The following is an 18,906-nucleotide window of genomic DNA, read 5'->3' on the forward strand; positions in this document are numbered from 1 at the left end:
GGTTAGACTCACAGACTATCAGGTCAGAAGGGACCATTATGATCATCTAGTCTGACTCCTGCACAACGCAGGCCACAGAACTTCACCCACCCACTCCTGTAATAGACCCCTAGCCTATGACTGAGTTAGTGAAGTCCTCAAATCATGATTCAAAGACTTCAAGGTACAGAGAATCCACCAGCAAGTGACCCGTGCCCCATGCTGCAGAGGAAGGCGAAAAACCCCCAGGGCCTCTGCCAGTCTGCCCTGGGGGGAAATTCCTTCCTGACCCCAAATATGGCGCTCAGCTAAACCCTGAGCATGTGGGCAAGACTCACCAGCCAGACACCCAGAAAGAATTCTCTGTAGTAACTCAGAACCCACCTCATCGAACATCCCTTCACAGGCCATCGGGCATATTTACTGCTAGTAGTCAAAGAACACTCAATTGCCAAACTAGGCTGTCCCATCACACCAGCCCCTCCATAACCTTATCAAGCTCAGTCTTGAAGCCAGTGAGGTTTCTTGACCCCACTGCTCCCCTTGGAAGGCTGTTCCAGAACTTCACTCCCCTGATGGTTAGAAACCTTTGTCTAATTTCAGTGTCTAAACTTCCTGATGGCCAGTTGTTTCCATTTGTTCTTGTGTCTCTGTGTAAGCTTGAAAGCTTTTCTCTCTCACCAGCAGAAGTTGGTCCCGTGAAAGATATTCCCTCACCCGCCTTGACTTCCAAGTGGCACTTTAAGAAGAGAGAGAGAGAGGGCCAGGGTGCAGCTTTATTGGTGTGCGTGTGGATTCTGTTTAGCCGGTGCAGTCACTCCGGCCCTTTGAGAGGGCAGAAATGTTTCCTCTTGAAGAGCTGATGCCTGCCAATGAGATGCTAAATATCCCCGGCCTTCTGCTAACCAGCTGGGATCAACCCCCCATGGCATTCCAGCTGCCAACAGGGGTGAGGGTCTGTGATAAGGCCTGGCACCTCCTTGGGATTCTACTTTCCAGTTTGCTTCAGACCCTATGTAGCTGTATGGAGGAAGCCTGCCCACAGCCCCCCCATCTTTAGTAACAATAACAAGCGATGGGGCAGGTCTAGGTTGTCTCCCAAAGCAATTCAGCAGCATTAGTACATTCCTGCAGTGCCCCGACATAGGTTGATACCGTTACCCCCCATGCACGGAAAAGGGGAAGAGTCTTACCCAAGGTCACAGCCCCGGCCAGGAGCAGAGCCAGGAATAAACCCTTGATCTCCTGAGCCCCACACCTGTGTCTCGTTTGCTAGCCTACACCTGCTTGTTACAGCTCCCATTCTGTACAGCTGCTCTCTGAAGCAGAGGGAATGGAGAGCGAGGCACTCATCTGAGCTGCCTCTGGAGCCTTGGATTGAGGAAAGGTTTAAGGGATCCTCATGGTCCCTCTGTGGATCAGGACTGGAAAACTATACCAGAGCATGCAATGAGGGCTCATGGCTTAAGGCCTGGGAGCCAGTAGGATACTAGCTCTAATTGGGGCTGAGCCATAGGCTTCATGCACCTGTGGCTAGCTTGCCCTGGTGCACCAGGCAGCCCTGTGAACGCTGCCTGAGACTTTCCAGCATCAGGTGAGCCTTGCTGCATGGGGTGAGTCCAGCTTTCGAATGCTACCGCGTGTGAGAGCTGCCAGCGGCACCCAGGGGGCACAGGATGGTGAGAGGAGTTTCGGAAATGGGTGAGTCTGGCCTGTGGTGCCCTGTAACCTGCTGAAGAAGAAATGCTGCAAGTTGAGGCAGTTCGTATTCATCAGCAAAGCTCTTTGGCATATCAGAAAATAGGCTGGGGTCTGTCCCCGCTGCCTCTGCAGTGGTGCAGGATTGTCCCCGTTGTCAGAAGATTTTGGAGCCTGCAGAGTCCGTCTGTAAGGGGTGCGGGGGGTGCGGTCCCATGCACAAAGGGCACGTGTTTCAGATACCTAGACGGCATGTCATGGATGTGATATATGTCATGGAGGTGTGGGCTGTAATATACAAGCAGGGTCACTTTCACATTAGTTCATATGCAGTCCTATACGGACTCGTATCAGTCCAATATTTAAAACACATGATCCTTAGAGCGCACCCCCATGTGTAGTATATGTATCTTTGTGCCTCATGGGGGGCAAACCACTGGACACCAGAAGCTTTGAAATGTTTGCTGTCCCCTTGCACACCTATTGTTGTCCTACTCCCATTGCAACCATCCTGCTATGCCGCTGTCCCAACCCAATATCTATGGGTTTAGGGTCAGATTCTGTTCTCGCTTTCACTGAAGTCCAAGGACTTAGTCTGAATTCATACCAGTTCCTCTGCGGGTCACAACTGGCCTCTTTGGCTTTGTATGATTTTATTTTTCTTAAAGCCACATCTGCTCTGCTTTGTCAGTTTGGTTTGTGCATGTCTCTAAAAGTGACTCAATGCCGGCCTTTTTGTGCAGGTTTTCAGCTCGTTCTGAGCCATTTTCTGTGTACAGGAGTCCTGCGGCCTCAGGTAACCTTAGCCACTGTGTCTGGAAGATTAGCCCTTCCATGGAAACCAGCTGATGCATCTTTGTTGAGCTTCCCTGGGTAAAAGACGACAAACCTGCAGGCACACACATGTCCAGCCTGTTCTTTTGCTTTGCCCACATGACTCTGTAATGCTGCAGTTCTGGGAGTGAAATCCTTAGCCATATTAAAGTGGGGTGAGAGGGCTGAGACGTGTAAACTCTTTACCCTGGAAAGATGTCCAGTGTCACTCCAACAGGCTGCAGCTATGCAACGTCTCAGGTTAAAGCTCAGGGTATTTTCCTTCCGTAGCGTGGCCTATTGTTCTGTTTTATTTGTGTTTATATTTCTCTTGGCTCTGAGGGACTTTGAAACGGTTTTATGTGCTTGTCCCAGGAGGCTCTTTTAACACTGGAATGTGCCGTTAGGCTTGTTCACTATGCAGTGGGTTTGACTGTGCACTGGGATTTTTACCGGCAGGGGGCACCACTCCCCTATAATTTCCCAGTGTGCCTACCATCTCCAACCAAAGGCCCTTTCCGAAGGCAGGGGCTGTGTAATTAATCCCCCAAGATCCCTGTTTTTAGTGTTTCAGCCTCTTTGGTTCTTGTCCTTGGCTGCTCCCACTACACCAGGTGGGAAAGCCCCATTTCAGTCATATCTAAGCCATCTCTCCCCCTCGGCGGGAATGTTCCCTGCAATGTACTGACCGTTCTACAGGCAGGAGGATGGAGCTTGGCAGCTATTCCCGACTCCCTGCAATAGCCCGAGGGTGGGTGGCGAGGTGTTGCTTAGGGCAGGCAAGACGATGAGAGTGGAGATGGGTTAAGGTGACACCGTTCAGAGCTGGATCCGGATTAGATGGACAGATTAGATTAGGCCGAGACGCCGGCCTCACAGTGCCAGAAATCTTATCAGCACGGTGGTTCCTGGGAGATTCTCACCCTCCGGAGCAGCCGTTGAGCTTGGCGTGGTGGGATAAATCAGCCCTTTTCTGGGTGAGGGTCCAGTTGAGAACCAAGTTTGTAGAAGAGTGGTTGGATTTGAAGCGCTGTTCAACACCATCTCCAGCACAGAGCGTCCCCCAGTTCGTTCTGCTCCAGGGGGAGTGTGTCTCCTTTGACAAGCTACCCAGTGGGCAGCTTTCTTTTCCTCTGCTTCAGCAAATCAGCTCACAAGAAATATCGAGGCCTTGAAATGCCAGAGAGAGAGAGGCTTTTGTGTGGACACAACAATTGGCCAGCAAGGAGGCAGTGTTGCCTAGTGGATAGGGCACTGGACTGGGGCTCTGGAGCCCCCAGTTCTATTCCTGACTCTGGGTGGCCTTGGAAAGTCACTTCCCTGCTCTGTGCCTTAGTTTCCCCATCTGTAAAGTGGGGATAGGGATACTAGCCTCCTCTGTAAAGTGCTTTAGATCTACTGATGAAAAGTACTAGATAAGAATATTATCATTGATTATGGGTATTGCAGTAGCACCCAGGAACCCTGAGTCATGGGCCAGAATCTCATTGCGCTAGGCCCTGTACAAACCCAGAACGAAAAGATGGTCCCAGTGCCAAAGAGCTGAGATCATCAGTCCTGAGTTTGGTTTGCACTTCGGCTATGCTAATGATGCCAGCTCCAGGGAGACAGTGTCTGGGGTGCATGGGGAGGGGGTTTGCACCCCCAGAGCAGGCCTGGGCCCTGGGCTGATCTCCCGCTGTGTGAAACGGCAGGGTCACTGGCATTATCTGTCTCGTCCAGGGGGCTGATCAGTGGCTGGGCCCTGAAGCCTTTTCTTAGAAACCCCATGGTTTTATTTGAAACTGCTGGGGCCCTTCCTGGAAACCCTGAGAGAAAGAGAATTGAGAAAGCTTAGGGAAAGGCTGAGGGCGTTTCCGAAACGCACCCTCGCACTGCGGCCACTTACCTCGCTGGCTGCAGAGAAACTCATTTTTAAAGGTAACACGTTATTTTCCTTTTCCCCCCTCCGCCCCGCCCCACAGTCACCGGGGCAGGATGATGCGCCTGTGTTAGCAAGAGAAACCCCGGTGAGAGAAACCACACGACCTCAGGGCGTGCTGAGCACCAAGTGAAAGTTGAGGCTGTGAGCAAAGCCAGACGTGCAGGCAGCTCCTCGCAGGCAGCGTGGCTAGAGCAGAGAGCCTGCGTGACAGCAGAGATCTCGGGGCCATGGAAGCCACTTGGAGGCTCCATGGAAGCACAAAGAGTTCCAGCTTTTCTGACTAAGCATTTTGATGAACCAGTTATGTGGCCCAGGACGGGGAGACCCAGGCCCCGATTCATCCAAGCACCGATGCACGGCCCTCCCCTTGAGCTGACTACAGCACATGCTGACGTTTAAGCCCCTGCCTAAATGTTCTAGTTGGTTCAGCGTCCTGCCCACCACAGCAGCCAGCGCTGGTGCTTCTGGGGAAGGCACCCCACTTCCCCGTCCTACCACATTGCGCAGGGCTCCGCTGTGGGCCCGGATGGGTAACCCCAGCCCTGCACGCTGCTCCACGCGGCGGGACGTTCCACAGCCGGCTCGGAGCTGCGTCCCAACGCTGTGAGTGGCTCCTGTATCTCTGACGGACTGGAGCGAAACCTCGGAGGCCAAGTCCTGAGATGGAGGGAGGGAGGGAAGGCCTGGATCTGCTCCCTCCCGGCCCAACGAGCGGGGCTGGGAAAGGGACAGAGCTCCAGCTGGAAGCCTGGCAAGTTGACACCTCTTCTCCAGAGGAGCTGGGCAGCAGGACTGTACATCTGCACCGCCCCCTGCATTGTGTCCCTGCAGAGCGAGGCAAGGGGCTTTCTCCTCCCACCGCACGCTTCTGTGGAGGAAGGCACGTTCCAGTCACCTTGCTCCCGGGTAGGCCGGTGTTGGCAAGTAATGCCGCTTTGATGATTAACAAACACCAGCTAATCCCAGCTCAGCTGGCCCCTCAGCCTGCGCTTTCCAGCATCTCCTTGGTTTAATTTGGTGGGACTCTCCTGTCAAACTGGGGCACTGCTCTGTTTAGGGGGACAGGATATGCCATGCTAGATCAGAACCCTCGCCCGCCCAGCCTGTCACCCTGCCTCTGCAGGAGGCCAACACCTGAACTGTGCTTGCTCAGCCTTTCTGAAGACCAGGCCATTAACCAATTGTACAATGATAAACATATGGGGACGAAAGCCTTCCTGACCATCGCAGATGCTCAAGGTCCACCCTGAAGCATGAGTCCTATGGCACCTTAAAGACCAACACATTTATTTGGGGATAAGCTTTCGTCGACGAAGTGGGTTTCTGCCCACTAAAGCTTATGCCCAAATAAGTGGGTTAGTCTTCAAGGTGACACAGGACTCTCGCTGTTTTGCTAAAAGCAGGCTAACACGGCTACCCCTCTGGGACCCCGGAAGCATGAATTGCTCTACACGTGCAACTACAAACGTTCCTATAGATTTTACGGGGCCAGGGTGATCACCTAGTCTGGCCTGTCCTGCATCGCACGGGCCGAAGAATTTCATGCACCACTTCCTGCATCGAGGATAACGTTGCATATTCCTGCACTGCAATAACTCGAGGTTGAATTAGCACAGATAGGAAGAGAACCAAGCGTGATTTGAAGATGTCACGGGACGGAGAATCCACCGCACCTCTTGGCAAGTTGTTACAGATTGGTCCTAAGTTTCTCTGTAGTGTTTTAAATCCAGCTAGGTTACTTGACAGCATTTCTCTTTGGTGCGGGGAACTGTGCTTCTCTCTCTGTTCTTTTGCAGCCCATGGTTCAGCTTGCACCCTCGGGTGCTCTTGAACTGCTGCTGCTGCTGCGGGCATCTACCTATCTCAAGCGATCTCACACTGGTAGGGTAGGTGTGAAATTTTTAAAAGGAGATGCTGAGGCTCTGAGCCACTTAGTTTGTCTCTCTGGAGAAAGCATCTCCTTTACCCTCTGACTTTGGTTTCTCTTCTCTACCGCTTCTTACAGCCTGGCCGGGGGCAGGACGGGAGATAAGAGGGTGAATGCAGATTGCACTGAAGGTGTGAACCACAGACCAGGTATCGCTGCAGGGCTCCCTGCACATTGGGCTGGGAGCTGTTTCTGCAGCTGCTCCAGCTGTCTTGTGACGCCCTGGGGAGCAAGAACATGCTGTCCAGGGGTGTAACCCCTTCACTGCTGGATTCTTGCACAGAAGGGCTTGGGGACCCTCCTGCACTGTGAAAGGCAAGGGCCCAGTTTCATGACCAGTGCCCAGCAGGACTTTATTTCAGAAACATGCCCCATGTGTCCTGGGTGCAAATGCATCCAAAAACTGGAAGATGCCTCTGAAAACGGGTAGCAGCTAGGATCCATGTGTTCGAGCTCTGTGGTTGGTCTTTAGGTGGGAGACACAGTCCGGGTGCAACCTGGCCTGCGGTAAGCAGAGAAGAGCATGAAGGATTCCAGCCTGCCCACCAGCGCTCCGCCAGTGTAGGGCGGGCGCCAGAATGACAGCGCTGGGGCGCGGAGCCCCCTGCCCAGAGAGTGGGTGCAGCAGGAACACCTGGCCCTGCCAAAGGCTCCAGCAGGTTCCTTGCAGCTTGCCCAAAGTCAGATGCAAGCCGTCCTTCCGGTGCTCGAGCAAAGCGCTGAGTCTGCTATCTGGCTGCGCAGGCAGGGGACGCGCACCAGCCGCTCTCCTTTTGAAGTGCTTTTGGGGAGGAAGTGGTGAGTTCCCACTGTGGTTCTGTGCTTTCTCCCTGATCTCATTGGCCCTGCTCCCCCCATCTGTCCATCTCTCTCTCTTCCTCCAGCTCCTGCTTGCCCCTTTAGCTCCCCATCTTTCTCCTTGCCCTCTCAAGGCCCCCCCCTTCCTTCTTTGGGGAGCCCCATGCTCTTCTCGTGCAGGCCTTGACGGCCCGGGAGCCCTTCGTGCGTCAGTAACACACCTCACCTCCTGGTTCCCGCTACTCCAAAGGCATCCACTTGTCCCTTTGGATGGCATTTGCTCAGAGCATATCGCTCCCACCGCGTCACTCTCCCCCAGCGCAGTGCCAATACAGGCAGAAAGCGCTGGCACAATGGCCCCAGCCTTGGATTATTCTTTCCCGCCCCCCTATGCAGCCATCACTTCTCCCACAATTCACCTGGGCTCCCAGAAAGTCTTGCTAAGTCTCCCACAAGCCACTGCTTCAGGGAGCCGTGGAACCGGTACCCGAAAGGCCGAGTAATGAAGGGAAGGGGGAGTTCTGACATGTCAGCAGAGAAGTAAGTTGGGAACACTGAATGCTTTCAGATAGGGACAGTTTTCAGGCCCTCCCACCCTGCGTTAGATTTGAACCCGCAACTTCGAGGTGAGAAAAGCAACCCAGCATTGCCCGCTCCCCACTGGCCGCGTGGGAACAGCCTTAGCCCTAAACAAGAAAAAAGGAGAAGAACAAGACCTGTCGACTCAGCAGTGCCGATGAATGGTTTCCATGGGGCACCAGCAGGTTGCTAAGACACTGCAGGCCTTGTTCCTGTTTTGTGCGGATAACAAAAGTAAAGGAGCAAGAGAAGACAGACAGGCTGCAGAAGTGCCAGGAGTTTTCCATGCGTTGGCTGGAGCAGTTTACTGGCCAACCTCTTTGTCACCCCTCGCTGCCCCCGGCCGTCCCTGCTATTTCAGTCTTGTGCTCTCCTTTTCTCTCTCACGCTAGTTTCCTTTCTTTCCTTCCTTCCTAACGTCTCTGTTGATGGCAGAGCCCAGTTCAATCCGGAGAGCCGGGATCTGGATTCGCACTTCGGTGCTGACGGACGTCTCTGCTTTGCTCGACCACTCTCTTTGGAAGTGGAAATCCCGGCTCTGAACATACCCCAGGCGCTGGATCTCGTGACATCTGGCTCTTGTGTTTATAATGGGTTGAGGTCCAAACAGCCAGACGTTTTGGTAGGATTCCGATCCAAACGTGGAGCTGCAGGCCTTGTCTGTATGAGAAAAGCTGAGTCAGATTAGATAGATTTTAACTAGCTGCCATCCCTGGATGGGGAGAGGTTTACCCTGGCTTAAATCAGTCATTTACCAACGCAAGTTCTAAGAAAGGTTTCTGCCTAGTTTATCTTCCCTCCACCCCATCCCTTGCCTGTTCCTGAGCAGCAGTTGTCTCTCACTTAGACCTGCAGCCCATGCCCTTTCCCAGCAGGTCCTAGAAGACAGCAACTCTTGGTAACTATTTATATCAAGGGCTGAATGCTGTGTAGTGCTGGCAGAAGGTGCTGGAGTGACCCTGGGGACTGGAGCCCTCTGTGGTGCACAGGGAAGGCAGCTGCAGGGCCAGTTTATTCTGTAGGACTAAAGCACAGATACGCATGCCCAGGAAATACGGGCTGCAGCAGGGAACCCCCAAGTCCATTGCCCGCTGCTGGGAAGCAGTTTTGGAGGAAACAGGAAACCGTGAGCTGGAGTTCTCCCCATACCTAAGGTGAGCTCCGCACAGGACTGGGGAAGGGGGTAAAGATGGTGCCCCGGTTCTGAGACTGATGCTGGGGGGTTGCTTTGGTCCCTGGATCAGCCTAGCGGAGCCGTGGGGCTGTCCTAACTTGTGCCTAGCTGCCTGTGGCCCTGATAAACCATCCCAGCAGTTCTCCCTTGCTTGGCACCTTGTGTTGTGATTCACGTCTATGCTGGTGTTACCGGATCCGGTGACGTTAAATGCGCACTGTGCACATGACGGCACAAAGTCCGTGGCCCTGAGTTGGCTCCTCGGCCGGTGTGAATGGGGGTCGCTGCATTGACTTCATCCAAGTGACTGCACCAGCTGGGTTGTGGTCCCCGGTGGGTCCGACTTGCTGGGCCCGGTGCTGACTAAATCCCAAACAATGGGGACAGTCGAGAACAAGGGACGCGCCAGGGAAGTTCTCCGTTCCTTGAAGCAGAAGCACTGAGTTTACCCTGTCAGTCCCAGTCTCTCTCTCTCACACACACACACACACACACACACACACACACTCACACACAGCTGGGCTTGAGCCACATCCTCCGCCTCCCCCCCAGCAGATTCAGTGTCATGACTCTGTCCGTGAGGGGAAAAAGTGAAGGGCCCGGTGCTGAGCTGAGCTGACGTGTGTCCAAAAGCCCCTTTCTGTTTATTTTGGGCAGCACACGAGGGGTTTGGCTAGGGCTGGTTTCAACATCCTTTAAAAGGCAGCCAGGCTCGGAAAAGTGAGTGGGTAAGAAAGTGGCATCTCCGTCCTCCACAGGTCCGGTCCCTGGGCGTGTTTGAGTCGCAGCCACTCGCTTCACTGCCACAGACAAGCTGGCGCTCCCGTGCACCTCGCAGAACCAGCACCGCTCCGGGCGTCTATTCTGCCTTGTGCCCTGGCAGTGATTGCCGGGGGTGATGCAAGGGAGAATTAGGAGGTGCTCTTATTAAAAGCAGACAAGAGTAGGGGCTTCTAGCCAGCCACCCTTCCCTTCCCACGTCGCTCACTGGCTGGGTCCCAGCTAGATGGGGGCGGGTGTCCTGGCGTGGAGGAGGCGGTCGTCGAGGAGGTGGGCGTCTGCAGCAGAATGATGGGCTTGGTCCAAGGCACCGCCCTGTTTCTGGGTGACGGACAATGGAAGCGGCACGCAAAAGGGGGGCCAGCTCCTGTCTCGCCCCCTGGCACTGACGGATTGCTCCCCTTGCCTCATCCGCCCCTTTCCCTCCCGCCACCCCTTTATTTCTCTCTCTCGGCCTTGCGAGGCTTGCGTGATATGGCTCTCCAGGGTGTCACAAGCTGCTGCACCATAACCCCCCCCTCCCCCTTGGGTGTGCTGCAGCGCATGGGACCAACACAGGGATGCATTAACTCACCGCTCGGATGGGCTCGGCCTGGGGCAGTGCTCGAGTGAAGGCGACATGGAGGAGCTCTCAAAAAGCCTGTATTGAATGAGGTCCCATGTCCCTGATCCCGTGGGGCCGGATCCAAAGCTCACGTGGGCGTCTTTCCATCGACTTCAATGGACTTTGGATCCGGCCCTTGGGCAGGGCGTCCAGTGGACGCTGTGATCGGCGCATTCTGGGCTCTGTTCAGGGTGTTCTGGCCCATCCTTGTTTGGCGCACGTCCACACTGTACACACCTTTGAGCGGTGGGCCGAGTACATACCATGCACACCCCCAGCACAGGTCGAAAGAGCAGCGTAGGTAGGAAGGCTCTGCTTAGGTGAGTAGGGTACAGATGCACCTGAGCCCTGGGGGTATGTTCCCCCCCCACACTGCTCTCCACACACCCAAGCTGTGCCTGCCGTCTACACTGCTAGTTTTATCAGTGTCGTACCCTGTTGCCTCCCCCCTGCGCCAGCCTTTCCCTGATGGGCGTAGTGACACGCCGCGGTGCGGACACAGCCAGCTTTTCACTGCGGCGTGTAGCTACACCTGCCCCACGAGCTGCTGCCGGTGGGGGTCTAGTGAGGAAGGCGGGTCTTACGGTGCTGGCACGAAACGGTGGCTCATGAGATCTAGGTTCAGCTCCCAGCTTTTCCATTGACTCCCTGTATGGCTGCAGGCAGTTCACATACTCTCCTTCCATGGCCCGTCTCTGAAAGGGGGGCTAACGCCTTTGTCTATGTGGGTGATGAGCTTTTGGAGCAGGGACTGTCTCTTGCTCACTGGTCAGTGCCTGGCAGATGTGCCCAAACCACAGGCGAGCGCCACATCACGAGCACAATACAGAGCGTTTCAATACGTTTCAAGGGCAGCAGTCCGCCAGCGGAGAGCTTTTCAACCTGGCAGGCAAAGATATGGCATCATCCAGCTGTGGTGATAAGAAATCGCACTGGGACGCGAGACGCACGTTGTTAATGTCCAGGCATGGCTTCCCAAGGGAAGCGGGAAATCTGTCGTCGCTTGGAGCCTCTACGTGGATGCTTTTCTAAAAGGCAGGCTCTGGCTCGGCCACAGGCCACGGGGCTCAATGGTGGCACTTCTGCAGAAGGAAAGCGCAAGCCTGCGGTGCAGGAGTGGAATTCGCTGGCCCAGGTGATGAGCCGGGTAGTCCCTTCTGGCTGTAAGAGCTATGCCTCTCCGCTCGTGCGAGCGGGGGGCGATAAACTCTGGGGCGTGACTCGCCCTTTGGGGAAGTTTGAAACTGAAAATTTTCTCTGGCTTCCCTGTGTGGGATGAGCTGACTGGAAAACCTGGGTCCAATCGCTCTAGGATTTAGGGTGTTTGAAGTCCAGATGCCAATGCTGTGACTTGGGCCCACGTCTAGCTGTAAATGCACCCTAAGGAGACCTTTAGCTTGCCAGTGTAAACTGTACATCTCTTCCTTTACAGACGACCTGCCAAGGAAATTGGGCTGGTGTCCTTTGTTTGTTTGGTTTTGGCTTTTTTTCTTTTTTATGATGGGTAAAGAAAGTCTGAAAGGGTTTTTCTCTCTTTTACCTTATCAATATCACCCATTTTGCCTTCTCTGGTTTTGCTAAAAGTCTCCATTGGCAGACCTGAGACTGGGAACTTTCACTGCTCTTCCTCTGTTTGGCCCCGCAGCTGGTTGGCCGGGGTTTGAGTTAGATAAGTAGTAACAAAACCAACGAAAACAAAGGGCTTTAAACAGTCTGACTGAAAATCCCCTCCCGCTCCATTTCTCAGCTTTCAGGGTTTTTCTATTTGTGATTTCAGAATACTATCAGCCCTCTATCGAGCCTTCCATGAAAAACATGGTAGACAAGTCTGAATTGTTATGGTAAAAAAACAAGCAGGGGGGGAAGCTTTCAGGGGAGAAAATGGAACAACTCTTGTTTGTTTTCCTGCACAGATCACCTTTAAGAATAAGTTGCTGGGTAAAAGCTAGGGTTGGATGTATCGGGTTGGATATCATATCTGAGATTCCGCAGCTGGGTAAATTTAATCAGTGTTGCCTTAGAGCTGTGCCCATTTAAACCAGCTGGTCCAGTATGCCTCCCGATTGATTTTTGTTCCAAACCCAAACTGACCCTGAACCAAAGCTGCTCTGAGGTTTAAAAAAGAAAAAAGTCTGGGCAGAGACTAAAGTTTGCCAACATGGTGTCATACAGCTGAGAAGGGCACGAGCGTCCTCCCTCTGCAACACCAGAGTATCACTCCCCATCTAAAAGGGATTAGGGCTGACAATGCCTCCCATCATTGCTGGTTTCCCAGATTCTTTGGCTTTTCTGGTGGTGGGATTTGCAGCCGGAATGAACACGGTGACTGCTAGAAAACTTGCACTCCATGGAGCCTGGCTCCCCTGTTCTAGTTCCTGTAGCAGATTAATGTGGCCTAATCAGAACGTAAAGAGCAGGGCCCCGGCCTCTAATGGCATTGCGGCGCACGCAGCCTTTGCGGGGGATTTTGATAATGAAATGGGGGCCCTAACGAGATCTGCCAGGAGCCCCTGGCCTGGATAACCCAGAAACCCACTCAGCCATGAAATCGGCAGCTGTTGTTTTCAACTCAGAGAGTTTATGTAGGCTGCCTCCAAGCGCCGCTCGCTCCCTGTTGCTTCTCCTGTTCAATCTCCGAGCACGCTGCCATCCGTCAGTCGCATTCTGGGGAGCAAGGTGAGGGGTGGTTAGTTCAGCAGGTGCCAAATGTTTTAATGGTGCATTTTTTAAAAAAATCCCGATTTTATTTATTTATTTTTTTTAAGCCAAATGACCCAAGGATAGAACTGGGAACTCGTCCTGCAGAGAATCAGCAAGGTGGAAAGGAAGACAGTGGGAGAGACAAACTCCTGACCTCATCAGCCTTCAGATTGTATAAATCTGCCTCCCTTGCCATCCTTCCCGGGGCATTTGCTCAGTGCATAGCAAGCCTAGATTGGTCAGCTTTGTTAGCCCCTTACGGTTGGGAGATCCGCAGGTGACAGGTGCCGGATAAGGGCAAAGGATCATACTTTTGCCCATGCTAAAAGTTAGTGGAGGCTCTCTCTGCACCTCTCAGCCTTGGAATCCCACACCTCCCGTCTCACTACGGAGGGTGTTTACCTGAACCTTGCCTCCACACCCAGGGATAATGGCATTGTCCTACCTCCCGGAGTGTCGAGAGGATAAATACATCAAGGACTGTGAGGTGCTGAGAGACTACAGTGATGGGGACCGAGGGAGGCAGAAAGAACCGATTCAAACCTTAAACAAAGTTCCCTTTGCGTTTAGTTCTCAGGTTAGGGCTAAGTGCTGGTTGGTTCTTATTTGACCCATCTCCGTTTGTCCATCCCCAGCAGAGAGCTGGCTTCCACGAAGGGCCGGTTCTTGCTACTTGCTGAGTTTTCCGCTTGCAGTCCTGGCAGGCCAGTTTGTCAAAGCCCTGCATTTCGCTTGAACTCGTTCAGAGAAAGGCAGCCGCGTCCAAGATGACAAATCAAAAGCAACTGGTTAAAAACAACCAGGAGGGAGCAGGGTAGGAAGTTGACCACAGGGTAACGTCTCTCCCACGTGGGGCTGGGCCACACTCTCTCTCCTTCTGCGAATTCCCATTTGGAGAAGGAAATGTCAGGCTGAGGTAGTGAGGTGGGGCGGTGAGCTCTGTCCACCCCTTCCGAAGAGGCATCTGCCGTGCATCTCTCTCTAATTCTCTCCAGGATCGCACAGTGATGCAGAGATTCTCCTTCTGACATCAGAACTGAACCTGAACTCCGGTTTAGGGGGAAAAGGACTTTCCAGGTGCTCGGGTCACTCTAGGGATGGGTAAGTGGCAACTGGGAAATGAGGGGTTACCCTGTGGGGGACAGTGTTGTGGCACAAATCTATCTACTCCAAAAGATGTGTCTAGGGCTCTAATCCCCTATAAATGCGGGCTCCCCACCAGCAATCACAGCCAGAGTTCATAAAGAGCCATTTAATTCCTGATTCTGGAGTAAGGGTCTCGATTCCTATTTATACTCGTATAGAAGTTCCCCTCTCAGGAGATGACTTGACGATAACGGTTACAAGACTGTGGCCAGCGTGAAATGTTTTACTGACGTCCATGGACAATCCCAAAGTGAATAGTTGCAGCTGCTAATTCTGATGTTTGGTAGAGTGGTACTGGGTGCTTCGATGGTATGTTCCATTTTGAGGATCTCAAAGCACCAACGTATTCGGCGGCACGTCTCCCTTTCCCTGTGACATAGGTAGAGTCCTGCGAGGATGCAAATATGTGGATCTGCCTCCGTGAGAATAAACTTCGATCCAATCCACAGTCCGCCCTCCCTCTTTTAGATGCATCTGCATCTGCACCACCAACCCCTGCGCCCCAAACAGCTGATCAGTTGTTCATCCTGACCTGCCACCTTTCAGCTGATCAGCTGTTCCAGTGGCGCCTGGGACTGGCAGCTGCCCCAGCCCTTATTCAGAAGTCCCGGAGCTCCCGGAAAGGCTCTAGGCACAGGCAGGGGCGGCACTGGATCAGTTCAGTGAGCTGTTGCTTTTTTCTGGAAGCTGGCATCTTGTGCCCCAGAGACTGGTGCTTTTTCACCCACCCCCTATCGTGTGTGGCTCAGCAAAATAAGGGCAGAACTTTCCCTTTAATGTCTAGTCCGATTAGAAAGGGGAATTTTTTGCAAGCTCAGTTGTGTGTCTAACTGGGTGCACAATTGCAAAATAGGCCTTTAAACCCACCTCATTTGCATGTGCAAAATAATATCAGCCTCTCCTGGATGTTAGGGATGGTTCTGCACGTGCAGTTAAATGTAGATCAGCAATGCCCCCTTGTCTGTCTGTGCTACTTAACAGCGGCTAGCAGCAGCTGCACCTAAGAAGAAAATCAATAGCAGGCCAAAGCCCGTGCACTGATGCTAAGGCCAAAATGTTAATTATGTCAGAATCCCCCCACCCCCCCATTCAAATTCCTCCCTTTGCGCCTCACCCGTGTTAAAAACAGTGTGCCTGAGCATGACCTCTCGTGTACGCCTGTGTGAATCAGGAGTAACGCTGCCTGAGTCAATGGAGTTGCGCTGGTGTGAAAGAATCAAGCCCCTCCACTGCCTTGCATTTCACACCATTGTGACCTGTACTTTGCACGCCCTTCGCACAGGTATAAATGACAGTGCCCAACCCCCACGGGCATTCAACTCCCCTCGATTCCATTTAAAACCCCAGCTGAGGTTCTGGTCCTGCTGGTTTAACCCAATCTGCTGGAATGGATCCCTTTACAACCCAGACCCTGTGGGTGGGTGTCATCCTTTGAGCTGGGTAAAAATAAACCGGGCTTCCTCTTTCTCTGAGGTTGTTCAGTACGTGTGATGAGAGCTTTTGCAGGATGATTTCCAAACCTTATCGGTTCATCAGTGCCCCATGCTGCCGGAAACCAGAGCAGGGATTAATGCTCCTTGCTGAATCAGAGTCAGTTAGGCACATGAATGCACTGAGGAAGCCTGGCCTTACCCTGCAGGCATGCTGGGTCGAAAACGCAATTGTTCTCTTGAGCGGCTCAGCTCGGCCTTCAGGCCCTCAGCTTTAGGTGAGAAACTACTGACTGCCCTGGAGAAATGCCAGTGTGGCTGTGCCCCCCGCTCGCTGTGCCAGGGCTGCTGCTCCGCACAGGCAGTGATGGGCGTGTAATCACGGGCTGGGCAGGAAGCAGGGTGAGGGCCATCAAACACAACCCAGTGCATAAAATATTTCCTTTTCCCACAGCTCACTTCACAAACCAAGTGATTGCTATGGCTCTGGGGACTGGACACCCCCAGCTAAGCCCAGCGGGTGACAGAGGAATATCCTGCAACCGTATCATAAAAATACTTTGCACTTATGCAACATCTGACCCCCAAGCTGCTGGGGGCACTTGACGCACTTTCTCTCTAGGCCGGATCCAAAGCCCATCGAATTCAGTGCGGCACTGGATCCGGTTCTCTCTCCCTCACTCCTGCTTTTCACTGCAATGCAGCCTCCTTTGGGGGGTGAGGTTGATCCTGTTTTGATGCCACTGTAGCTGATGGGACCAGAAGCTCCTTGCCTTGGGACATCCTAAGAGGAATCTGTTCCCATGCCTTGAGGGCCCCCAGCTGGTGGGACTCCCCCCGCTCCTCCCATCATCACGTCTCTGGCTTTTGGCAGTTCGGAGGATCCGCAATGGCAGGCTTGAAAGCCCCCCCCCCAGTGCTGGCCCGTGTCAGTCATTCTAACACCAGCAGGAGCTGCTGGGGGTGGGGGTCCCACGGTATTAAAGGGGCAGGGAATTATAAGATATTCCGAATACTTAAGCAATTATTTAAAAGATCGGATAAGCCCAGGCCCTGCTGGAAATCCCGGCTTAGCAGAGGCGGGCAGTCTGTTCAACCGCCGCAAATTTGGCAAAGCTCAGGGAAAGAAAAACAGAATGAGCCAGCTGCTTAACGAGTGGCCAGAGTGGGAGATTTAACCACGGCCAGAGGCCAGATCCCACCGTGTCTGTCTCCAGCAGGTCCCTGCTACTAACTGCTCCGGCGAACAGCTTCTCCAGGAGCAGCAGGCAAACACCTGCGGCTGGATCCTGCCGGCTGTGCTCGGAGAACCTTCCGCTGCCCCCGCCGGGTACGATTATTCTCCTGGCACAGCAGCCTAGGGGCTTCCCGAGAGCTGGCCATGGCGATGCAGGACAAGACGCAGTCACCTAGAGGGAGGGTGGGGGGGAAGGCGAGGAAGGCGGGGGGGGGCAGCTGGGGATTTCACAGCAGCCTAAGGGAGGAAGTTGCTCCGCTCCCATTGGATTGGACCGAGGCACCTGGCTCCTTGAGGCTGCTTTGGAAATCCCAGCCCCTACTGCAGAGGCGTGTGGTCTGATCGGTTCAGGTGTGCGTGCGCCTAGGGAATGAGAACTTGCTGTTTAAACCACGTCCCTGCCCCATTTCCACTTGTGAATGCCCTTTGAAGCAGGGCTTGGCTCCTGCCATGTGTTTCTACAGTGCCAAGTGCAGTGGGGCCCTGATCCTGAGTGGGGCCTACGGGCGATGCTACTATAATATACAGAATAAATAGGAATGTGAAAAAAGAGAGATCCTTCCCCATCCCTCTGCTATTGGCTGAGTTTTAACACTGAGCCAGTCCTTGTCCCTAAACCCATAGGGCTTTATTTATTTTTAAACAACCCCCCCCCCTGCAGTCCTAGCCAAACGACCCCCTTTCTCCAGACCGCCTAATGCCTACCCTCCTCCTCTCCCTCCTCTGGGTGAATGACAGCCCCTTTCATTCTCGGGGGCGTGGGGGTGGAGTGAGGATTGCAGGGTAGCACCCTGGGTGCGTGAGACTTGCCCTGGGGTGTAGAAGAGTCACCAGCTGTAGCCTCAGTCTTGATCTCTCTCTTTCCGTGTGGGACTGACCTGCAAGGTGCTGAGCACCCTCAGCTCCCAATAAACTCAGTGGGAATTTTGCCATTGGGAGCAGGTGCCGGGAATTTCCCCAAGCATTCAAATGCCTTGAGGGCCTGTAATCAGAAGAGGGTCTCTTTTTCCCCCTTTATTATTCCACTCGGCCGTGCCCAAATCCACCTAGAAAATGCTGCCATCCCAGGAATTCTTCTCCACATCCCCTTTTTCCGGTTGCCCCGTCCCTTCCGAGCAGAGGTGGCTCATGCAGCTCAATTGAATCCATTAGAATAACCAGCCCTAACACGAGTGAGGGGGCAGAGCATTGCCATGCCAGAGAGCCTCGCCCTGCATTGCCGCACCTGCCAGCCAGCCAGGGCAGGGATTACAACCCGTCAGAATGTGTGTAATGCCAAGTCCGCTTCCCAGCTCAGCCGGCAGAGGCCATGACCCTTTGTGTGACTTCACAGGTCTCATCTAGCGGTGCCAGCTGCAGCGGCTTAATATTTCTGTCCCCTCGGGCTTGGCACACATGGCAATTTCCAGTCTGGGCTCTTCTGGCAAAAGCCCTTCGTTTTTCCATTCAGGAATTTCCTCTGTCAGCTAAGCTGAATCCTTCCACCTCGATGTGTGTGGAGACTCGGATGCTGCCTGTCTGATCTACTGTGCCCATCAGTGCGGGATCTAAGCAATGCTGTGTGCTACGGACGCGCCAACGTGCACTCTGTGTATGCATCATCATGCACACAGATCCGAGGTGCTCAGCTCTGCAGCACGGCTCCCTCGCCCGGCGCCCGCTGTGTTTCCATTCGAACGAGGTTTTTCGTGAATTCGGCATCAGAACGAATAATCCAAGCAGCAGCACTGCAGCTCCCTGTTATTGGTGCACCATTCCAGCCAGCCCTGCTCCACGCACAGACTCCGTCCCGGTGTAACTGTGTCAGGTACAGGGAAGATTCTTTTGTTGGTGTAACTCCAGTAGCCCAGCCCTAGTTGGGTGCAGTCCGGCTGGCACGAAGGTATCTTGTAGCGGCATAGCTTAGTTCTGTTACTGACAGAGGCACCGTCAGATCAGTTAACTAAACCCCGGCTTGGGGGGTTGTTTTGCTTTGACTATACCAGTGTAGTTAAAACGATGCAACTTTTTTTTGTAAACAAGGCCTTATTTTATGGTGTCCCCACGTTTTCCATTTGCTGCATATTTTGCATTGTAAGGGTCTAATTGCATCGCAGTTGTCAGTGAGGGCAGCCGGA

General features: G+C 53.5%; 1 long non-coding RNA gene across 2 annotated transcripts; it reads left to right on the top strand.

Moving 5' to 3' along the window:
• The first annotated feature begins 1,323 nt into the window (after positions 1-1,323).
• On the top strand, positions 1,324-18,351 carry LOC137149768 (uncharacterized). 2 transcript variants are annotated; one of them, XR_010918838.1, is made up of 3 exons: positions 1,324-1,680; positions 13,972-14,077; positions 18,240-18,351. It is a non-coding gene; the product is annotated as an uncharacterized lncRNA (long non-coding RNA). The 2 variants fall into 2 exon arrangements; XR_010918837.1 differs by lacking the exon at positions 18,240-18,351 and adding an exon at positions 16,007-16,525.
• Positions 18,352-18,906: the final 555 nt, after the last annotated feature.

This window comes from Emydura macquarii, unplaced genomic scaffold (assembly GCF_026122565.2).
Source record: "Emydura macquarii macquarii isolate MOO-44397 ecotype Brisbane River unplaced genomic scaffold, CSIRO-AGI_Emac_v2 contig_820, whole genome shotgun sequence".
Taxonomy (NCBI): Eukaryota; Metazoa; Chordata; order Testudines; family Chelidae; genus Emydura; species Emydura macquarii.